The following is a 9286-nucleotide window of genomic DNA, read 5'->3' as shown; positions in this document are numbered from 1 at the left end:
TCCAGGACGCCCTATTGTGTCCTCCATTGGCAACTTACTTGAAAATACTTCTAAATGTTTGTACTTTTGTTTCTAACCTTTTGTCTAAAGTTTAAGTTCTTATATCCATGACACTTCGGGTTTACTAACAAAACTGAGCAATGTTAACTGGGAATCTCACTATTTTTTGGTCTCTCTAGATGTGGTGTCACTTTACACTTCTATCCAACATCGATATGGGTTGAATGCATGCTGATATTTCTTAGAAAGTAGATCAGTAAGTTAGCAACAACATATTTCATGCTTCTAGAAATGTTACAATTTTGTCTAGAACACAACTACTTTCTGTTTGAAAATAAGATCTATAGACAAACCCAAGGTACGGCCATGGGGTCATGCATGGCGCCCACGTATGCCAATGTATACATGGGTTGGTGGGAGACTAAGATAGCATGTAGAGAAGAGTTGGAACCTTTTACCCAGCATATAGTGATGTGGCATCGTTTTATAGACAAACTATTCATCATATGGGATTGGTCACAAGATGTTTTATCTAAATACATTGGTATTCAGAATAATAATACCTTAAACCTTGAGTTTACCACTACTATGAGTAAAGAGGAACTGGTATTCCTGGACATTAAATTTCAGGTAACAAGTCACATACTTAAGTCCAGTTAATACAGAAAAGAAACAAGTTCCAACTCCATCCTACATGTGAGAAGCCATCATACCTTATGGTGAATTCCTAAGAGTGAAACGAATATGCAGTATGGACACAGACTTCCATATAGAAGCTAAACGAATTGCCCAAAGATTTGTCAATAGAGGCTATGCAGGTAGCACTGTGGCACAGTGCTATAGCAAAGCAGAACAGCGAACCAGAGTAGACCTTTTAAAACCCAAAATGAAACCTAAAGATGGCATCATTAGGTTCATTACTGGTTTTAACCATCAAGCAAAGGAAATAATAGCCATTATGCACAGACATTGGAAAATATTGACCATAGACATAGATTTAAATAAGTTTTGGGTCCCTTGCCACATGTTACGTTTCGAAAAGCTCCCACCTTGAAAAACATGTATCTCCTAGTACGGTCATTACAGATAATGAGACAAAGGGCTGGCCCTCTGTCAGTGGTAAAAAGGTTGGTTTAAAAAAATGCTCAACATGTAAAATGTGTGACTTTGATTCTAAGGGTGTCCGGTTAAAGGCGCGATTACAAAAGGTTTGAATGCAATAGGTCCGGGTCAATAGGACCGAAAACAAAAGGTTTGATTTTTTTTTTAATTATATTTTTATTTTTGGGTTTCCATATAGGTAAAAAAAGTGGTTTTTACCACAAAAAAAGGGGTTGGAGGGGACGCCCCCAAAAAAACCTAATATTAAAAACAAATTTTTTTTTCGAAACCTTTTGTTTTCGGTCCTTTTGTTTTGAACCTATTGTATTTCGAAACTTTTAATTCGCACCTTTAACCTATAACCGATTCTAAGGAACCTTTATGAGTTAGAATGGTATAATAACATGGACATACAAACACAGGATCGAATGCCTCACTAAATTTGTGGTATATGTAATTACATGTGGTTGTGGTCTACATTATATAGGATCTACCATTGGCTCATTCAAGTTACGGATGTTACAACACTATAGAGCCATATAAAATGGAGACCCCACATAATCGCTGATGTTGTATTTTGCGCAAAAACATAATGGCAGCATTAAGGAGATGTCTTTTGTAGGCCTGACTCATATACCTCAACATAGGAGATTGGGTAAAAGAGGATTGTAGCTATGCCATTTGGAGGCCAAATTAATATGCAAATTTGATACTTTGAAGCCACAGGGTCTCAATATTGATTCTGAAATGTATGTATTTTTAAACTAATTATACTGTGTTCCCATGCTGGTATTTGTGCGAGTTATTTCCCCATTGAACATGTGTTCTGAGATTATGTTATGTTACATTGGGGAATTTTAACTCTTATCGTTTTATTTGATGATTGGTGGCAAACATTGTAACCTCTTTCCCATAGATTTGATTAGGATTTATCTTCTTTCTTTTTTCTTTACTTTTCTCTTTGATATTCATGTTTAGATTGCTATTTTGCACAGGCATGTTGTATCTTGCATCTGTTTGCACTGAGTATATACTTAGCAGTGTTTGCACAAAACAGCATTTGCACTTTACTATATGAATAACTTATCCCAGCAGATTATCAACTGGTATATAGGTTGCTGTTTTCGACCAGGCATGTTGTATCTTGCATCTCTTTGCACTGAGTATTTACTTAGCGGAGTTTGCACAACATAGCATTTGCACTTTACTATATGAATAACTTATCCCAGCAGATTATCCATTGGTATATAGATTGCTATTTTGCACAGGCATGTTGTATCTTGCATCTGTTTGCACTGAGTATATACTTAGCAGTGTTTGCACAAAACAGCATTTGCACTTTACTATATGAATAACTTATCCCAGCAGATTATCAACTGGTATATAGGTTGCTGTTTTCGACCAGGCATGTTGTATCTTGCATCTCTTTGCACTGAGTATTTACTTAGCGGAGTTTGCACAACATAGCATTTGCACTTTACTATATGAATAACTTATCCCAGCAGATTATCCATTGGTATATAGATTGATATTTTGCACAGGCATGTTGTATCTTGCATCTGTTTGCACTGAGTATATACTTAGCAGTGTTTGCACAAAACAGCATTTGCACTTTACTATATGAATAACTTATCCCAGCAGATTATCAACTGGTATATAGGTTGCTGTTTTCGACCAGGCATGTTGTATCTTGCATCTCTTTGCACTGAGTATTTACTTAGCGGAGTTTGCACAACATAGCATTTGCACTTTACTATATGAATAACTTATCCCAGCAGATTATCAATTGGTATATAGATTGCAATTTTTGCACATGCATGTTGTATCTTGCAAATGTTTGCACTGAGTATATACTTAGCAGAGTTTGCATAAAACAGCATTTGCACTTTACTATATGAATAACGTATTCCTGCATATTATCCATTGGTATATAGATTGCTGTTTTCGCACAGGCATGTTGTATCTTGCATCTGTTTGCACTGAGTATTTACTTAGCGGAGTTTGCACAACATAGCATTTGCACTTTATTATATGAGTAAGTTATCCCAGCAGATTATGAAATGGGGTATAGTTAATGTAGGGAGAACTGAGTATATTTACTGCACAGTTTACACCATAGAGCATTTGTACTTTAGTATATGAAAAACATTCCTAAGTTTAATGCTAAATGGGACATTGTTCATGTTGTTTGCACTAAGTGCATTGAATGCGAGTTTTGCACACTATAGTAATTGCACCTTAAAGAGATGAGAAGCCCTTTGAACATCAGTTGGGACCCTTGTAAGTGTATCCCAGTCTTGCATCCATATAGAAAGCAGCACTTAAGTGCATTGTATCTTCTGAGGCAGCTGTTATTTCTTCTTTCCATAACACTCTGCCGTCTGGGCTCATTGCTGTTGTGGCAGGAATTTAATCCAGTTCACAATAGCATCTGTTAAAACAATTATGGGCACTTGAGCTGTAAACTTTTGTTATCCGCATGACTCTAATTATTATATGGCGGAATGGCAGACAAAGCCTCTGTTTTAATCCCATGCATTCACTGGTACTTTTTACTACTACTAAAGTACGAGGGCTCATGTGTAGCGCATTGGACTTCAATCTTCAAACTCGGTGGCTTTTTTTCACAGAGACACTATTGAGCATCTAGTAGCAGCCACAATATCACATGATAGAGGGGAAAAGAGGCAGAGCTTGGCACTCGACTATGAGGAAGCTAATGCAAATGGAGTTTTACCCTGCCTGACGACGCTCGAGTGATGAGCGGAACCGTGATGTTTTCCACCCGGATGGGTGAGTTTGCATACCATCTGGTCTGCCCAGATTGGTTACCCACTGTATCTTCTCATTTGTTGTGATGCATTTCAAATGAATACAAGTTATCTAAACACATTTAGCACAGTCTCAAGTGCTCGGGCTATTTTCTGTTTCCCCTCATGTGCGTTTAGTGTATTGTCTAGACAGCTTTGGGAAACTTGGTGTTTCGATATATATATAGAGAGAGAGACTAGAGACTTTAAGAACTGCTAATTGGATTCACATGCATACCAGCACAGCCTCCCTGATGAATGTTTGTGACAGGAAAGCGCTAGGAGGAGAATAAATACAGAGCAACTAAACAGCAGATAGGATCCAACCCTGTTAATACTTTTTCATTGCTTTGGGATTCAAGAGTGTGAAGACTTTAATTGTTTTTGGGATCTAACCCAGTTATTTTTTATCAGATCAAATTTGACTGGGTACTGGAGCGAGCGCCTCGCTTTCTCCTTTGGTTTATATTATATATACACCTCACCATCCTTAAGTAGGTACCTTTTGCATGAAACCCATGTCCATCAAATGCAGAACTCAAAGTAGTAACTCCTAACTCCTGCTTATGTCGATAGGTGGTCTGTATGTATGCGCTCACATTTTCTACAGTGCACACCTTTGTCTCGCAACACACAGCTACTAACTGACTAGAAGTTGTGAAAAGTCTAACTATGACTTTGCAGCAGTCCAGAGAGGGATGGTAACATACACGAGAGAGTACAGTGATGCGAACCCATATGTATTTTCATTTCACTATAAACTATCAGTCCCATGAAGGCTGGCCCACGAAGTTAAATGGAAATAATTATATAAGGTGACCTTTAAATCTCAATATCGTGGGGAAATGGTAACATGTGTTGGGGACAAAAGGATATTACTACAAAGCAAGACTATATCATTCCGTGCTTAAATGTGTTATCCTCCTAGTGAATTTCAAATTGTAGATCAGGAGTAATCGACTTGTCACCCTGCAGATGTTTTGGCCTACACCTCCATAAGTCCCACACAGCATAGCTTGTGGTGAGGAAAGCACCAGGGTAGTAGTGAATATTTCACTTGTGACCAGTGCACAGGTAGACTGTCTTTCTCCTGGAATCAGTGCACAGGCTGGGAGACTTGCACCTGGGTTAGTGCTCCAGCAGGGTCTTTATTTACCTATGAGTATTACCCCTGGATCATCTTTCACCCGTGACTAGTGCACACGCAGAGCTTCTCTCACTTGTGATCAGTGCTGGGTGAGTGGGGGAGGGGGTGTCTTTCACATGGGATCAGTGCACCGTCAGGGAGTCTTTCAACCTGGGATGAATGCCTCAGCAGAGTGGTCTTTTTGACCTGTGATTAGTGCCCCTAGGTTCGTCTTTTACCTAGGACTCGTGCACACGCAGTGCCACAATCACTTGTGAGCAGTGTTCTGGGGACCTCTTTCAACTGGGATCAGTGCACCGGCAGGGCATCTTTCAAATGGGGTGATTGCCCCAGCACGGCCTTTTTCGCCTGCGATTAGTGTCCCAGGGTGTCTTTTACCTGTGACTAGTGCACACGCAGGTCCCCTGTCACTTGTGATCTGTGCTCCTGGGTGTCTTTCACCTGGGATCAGTGCACCGGCAGGGACTCTGTCATCTGGGATGAATTCCCCAGCAGGGTCTTTTTCGCCTGTGGTTAGTGCCCCAGGGCGTCTTTCACCTGTGACTAGTGCACTCACAGGGCCTCTGTCACTTGTGATCAGTGCTCTGGAGCGTCTTTCACCTGGGATCAATGCACCAGCAGGCAGTCTGTCATCTGGGATGAATTCCCCAGCAGGGCCTTTTTCGCCTGTGGTTAGTGCCCCATGGCGTCTTTCACCTGTGACTAGTGCACACGCAGGGCCTCTGTAACTTGTGATCAGTGGTCTGGAGCTGTCTTTCACCTGGATCAGTGTCCAGGCAGGGAGTCTTTCACCTGGGATGAATGCCCCAGCAGGGTGGTCTTTATCACCCCTGATTAGTGCCCCAAGGTTCGTCTTTCACCTGCAACTATTGCACACGAAGGGCTTCTGTCACTTGTGAGCAGTGCTCCGGGGACTTCTTTCACCTGGGATCATTGCCCGGACAGGGAGTCTTTCACCTGGGATGAGTGCCCCAGCAGGGTCTTTTTCGCCTGTGATTAGTGCTCCTATGATGTCGTCTTTTGCTCATGACTAGTGCACACGCAGTGCCTCTGCCACTTGTGATCAGTGCACTGGAAACGCCTTTCACCCTGATCAGTGCCCAGGGAGGTAATCTTTCATCTGGGATGAATCGTCCCAGTAGGATGGTCTTTTTATAGCCGGTGATAGGTTCCCCTATGTTCGTCTTTCACCCGTTAATGGTGCACACGCAGGGCACCAGGTAAAATGTGGTTCTGTCCCTCTGGTCCTTCTCCGAAGACCCCTAGTGACATTTACGACCCCTTGGTGCTGAAACCAATAACCTTGAACAGTTAAGACTGATTACTTTAGCAACTACTCTCCTGTCAGTATCCAGAGTGCATCCCTTTCCTTCATGAAACTGTCTGTCCTCTGTTTTCCTTTACAGGGTGGGCTGTATTTCGTAGTGTGCTAGAACTTTCTGCTGTAATAATAATAAAGTAGATATTTTTATACAACCTTGACTAGACAGTCCCTTTTATCATTGGGTAATAATAGTATTTTAGCTGTGCTGCAACTAATCAACAAACCGCAATCTTGCAGAGATAAGCCTGCCGTTCCGTCCACGTTACCAAAATTGGACCAGGAGGTTTATAGGGGGGGTGTGTGTGTGTGTGTGTGTGTGTCTCTCTTCCGGCGTACCAATAGTCCAGGGATGAATATTGGTTTGTAAACCACCAATCAGCCCCACACCTCTAGTTCACCAGATGGGATCAGAACAGATTGGAATGCAAGTCAATTATAAACCTCCTGGTCCAATTTTGGTAACGTGGACGGAACGGCAGGCTTATCTCTGCAAGATTGTGGTTTGTTGATTAGTTGCAGCACAGCAAAAATACTATTATTACCCAATGATAAAAGGGACTGTCTAGTCAAGGTTGTATAAAAATATCTACTTTATTATTATTACAGCAGAAAGTTCTAGCACACTACGAAATACAGCCCACCCTGTAAAGGAACACAGAGGACAGACAGTTTCATGAAGGAAAGGGATGCACTCTGGATACTGACAGGAGGGTAGTCGCTAAAGTAATCAGTCTTAACTGTTCAAGGTTATTGGTTTCAGCACCAAGGGGTCGTAAATGTCACTAGGGGTCTTCGGAGAAGGACCAGAGGGACAGAACCACATTTTACCTGGTGCTTGAGATGATGTTGATGCTCGACAGCATGAAGTGGGTTCCAGGACGCTTTGCAGCTCCTGCGACAGAGTTCAAGACGGGAGACAGCTGCGGTTATCAGGTGGCAGGCAGTTCGGCAAGCAAGGCTGGATGGACGGTGCAGACTGGCCTACAAGGCAGCTTGGCGTCAAGAATCGTTGTCTTTGTGCTGGTTGCGGATCTGGAACACTGGTCGAGGCTTCTCGGATGGCTTAAGTGACTGCAGCATGACAACAGTTAGCGGTGCAGCCGGGCGCGGTTCGAGGCACGACTGCCTCGAAAGTTTCTTTAAAAGATGGACACTGGATGATGCTTGTTGTGGCACTCCTCCAAGCTTCTTCGCAGGGCTTGCGTCATCCTTTAAGTCGGACGGCCTAAACCTGAGGAGAGTGTTTGCAGGCAACAGCCTTGTCCTTTGTTCCGAGACTATCTGGTACTTCCCACCTAGGAAGCTTGCTGGCAGAATCTAGCAGGGCATGTTGTGTGCTGGCTGGGTACCAGTTCTGCAGCTGCTGGATGGGTCCTCCTAGTCTGGTATCTCCCTCTGTTCCCTGGGGAGGGATGTTGCTTCCCTCTTGGACATCCTGGCTTTCCTTCACTGACAGAAGCTGTAAGGCAGACTGTACCTTCAACCAGGGTCCAAATGAGTCCTTCGACTTACTCCTTTCAAAGTCGTCGGATGATCTGCTAAGTGAGGGGCTCAGCCCTCTTTTAAAGCCAAATGGGCCGCAGTGATTGGTGCAGGTTAAGCCTACCTTAATGAACCAATCCTTGGTCCCCACCAACAGTCTTCTGTTATGCTTCAGGTCATAACCAGAGTGCTTTGCAAGAGGAAAGGTAAGGGGTGACAACATGTACTCCTAATCCCCACCCATCTTCTTGTCTGTTTTGAATCAAAGTGTCTCTCCGGTGAATTGAGCTCTCTGTGACTCCTAATCAAAGCGCAGGTCTGCCTTGAAGTTTGTGGTAAGAACAGACTTTCTGTCTCCATCAAATCACATACTTCTTCCCTCTGAAAGGGGGTTTCCTGCAGCGGTTGCCTACTGTAAACAGTTGTCCCAAACATGACATTCACTTCCCTTCATACAGAGGGGTGGGAGCTAGATTCAAGTTGACACATTGCATATCAAAGAGGTGTTAGTTTCCAGTCCTTTGTGTTAGTTCTGTGACCAGGCTTCTTTGCAGGCCTGCTTTCATTTAACTCTCATCAATATGTGCTGTCACCACACAGAACTCTGACAATAGAACAGAGCGGATCCATGGAGCTTTTGATATTTAATTAGGCTGGCCATGGCAGTAGGAAGGTGCTACCTGCCCCCTTCCTGAGATTCTTTGATGTACCCGTGTCTGTCACATTCCAGCTAAATGTGACAGAGAGCACTGCGCCTGTAGGCTGTGCCCCCCGGCGTACACTTGACTATGTTTTTGTTGCGTGGCGAGCATAGTAAAATGTGTGCAGATTAGCCCCACACATTTTCTGAGGTTGATCTCCCATCATTCTATTTCTTACAAACATTTTAAAAAGCCCAGGCAAATGCGCACTCCTTGTGTGGTTGGTCGAATTCTTCACAGTTTCTCTACCACCCTCTCTCTCTCTCACTATCTTTCTATCTCTCTATGTCTTCCTCTCTCTCTGTCTCCTACTCTCTCTTTCTTTTTCTAGCTCTCTCCCTCTCTCTGTCCCTGTCTCTCCCTCTCTCTCTCTCTCTCTTTCTCTTACTCTCTCTCTGTCTTAAGGTATGTCTGTCTCACTCATTTCTTGGGTGACAGTCGTGTTGCCTAGTGTGTGATTGTTAGAGTCACCCCAGCCATTGCTGACATCAAAGCAACCAGGTAAAAATGAGATATTTTCAAGAAATGAGGGGGGGAGAGTGTTGAGTTTTTATGGTTATATGTAAACTAACATCCAAAATAAATCTTGGTTTGATTACGTTTTTGTTCAGACTAGCCCGTTTAGAAGTGTCGATAAATTCGAACTGGTTACCGATGCTCCTAGTGATCATGTAGCCATTAAAATAGAGAGTCGGGGCCCGATTTATGGAATTTTCTGTGG

General features: G+C 42.8%; 1 long non-coding RNA gene across 1 annotated transcript in view; it reads left to right on the top strand.

The window, feature by feature from the left end:
- The first annotated feature begins 3797 nt into the window (after nucleotides 1-3797).
- Nucleotides 3798-9286, top strand: part of LOC138489604 (uncharacterized) — a 295438-nt gene continuing 289949 nt past the window's right edge. Inside the window, exon 1 of the long non-coding RNA XR_011274829.1 lies at nucleotides 3798-3894. This is a non-coding gene — a long non-coding RNA (uncharacterized lncRNA). The remainder of the gene's footprint in view (nucleotides 3895-9286) is intronic.

This window comes from Ambystoma mexicanum, chromosome 9 (assembly GCF_040938575.1).
Source record: "Ambystoma mexicanum isolate Mex_15411 chromosome 9, UKY_AmexF1_1, whole genome shotgun sequence".
Classification (NCBI taxonomy): Eukaryota; Metazoa; Chordata; class Amphibia; order Caudata; family Ambystomatidae; genus Ambystoma; species Ambystoma mexicanum.
The sequence above is the reverse complement of the archived record's forward strand: the minus strand, read 5'-3'. Positions and strand labels throughout refer to the sequence as shown.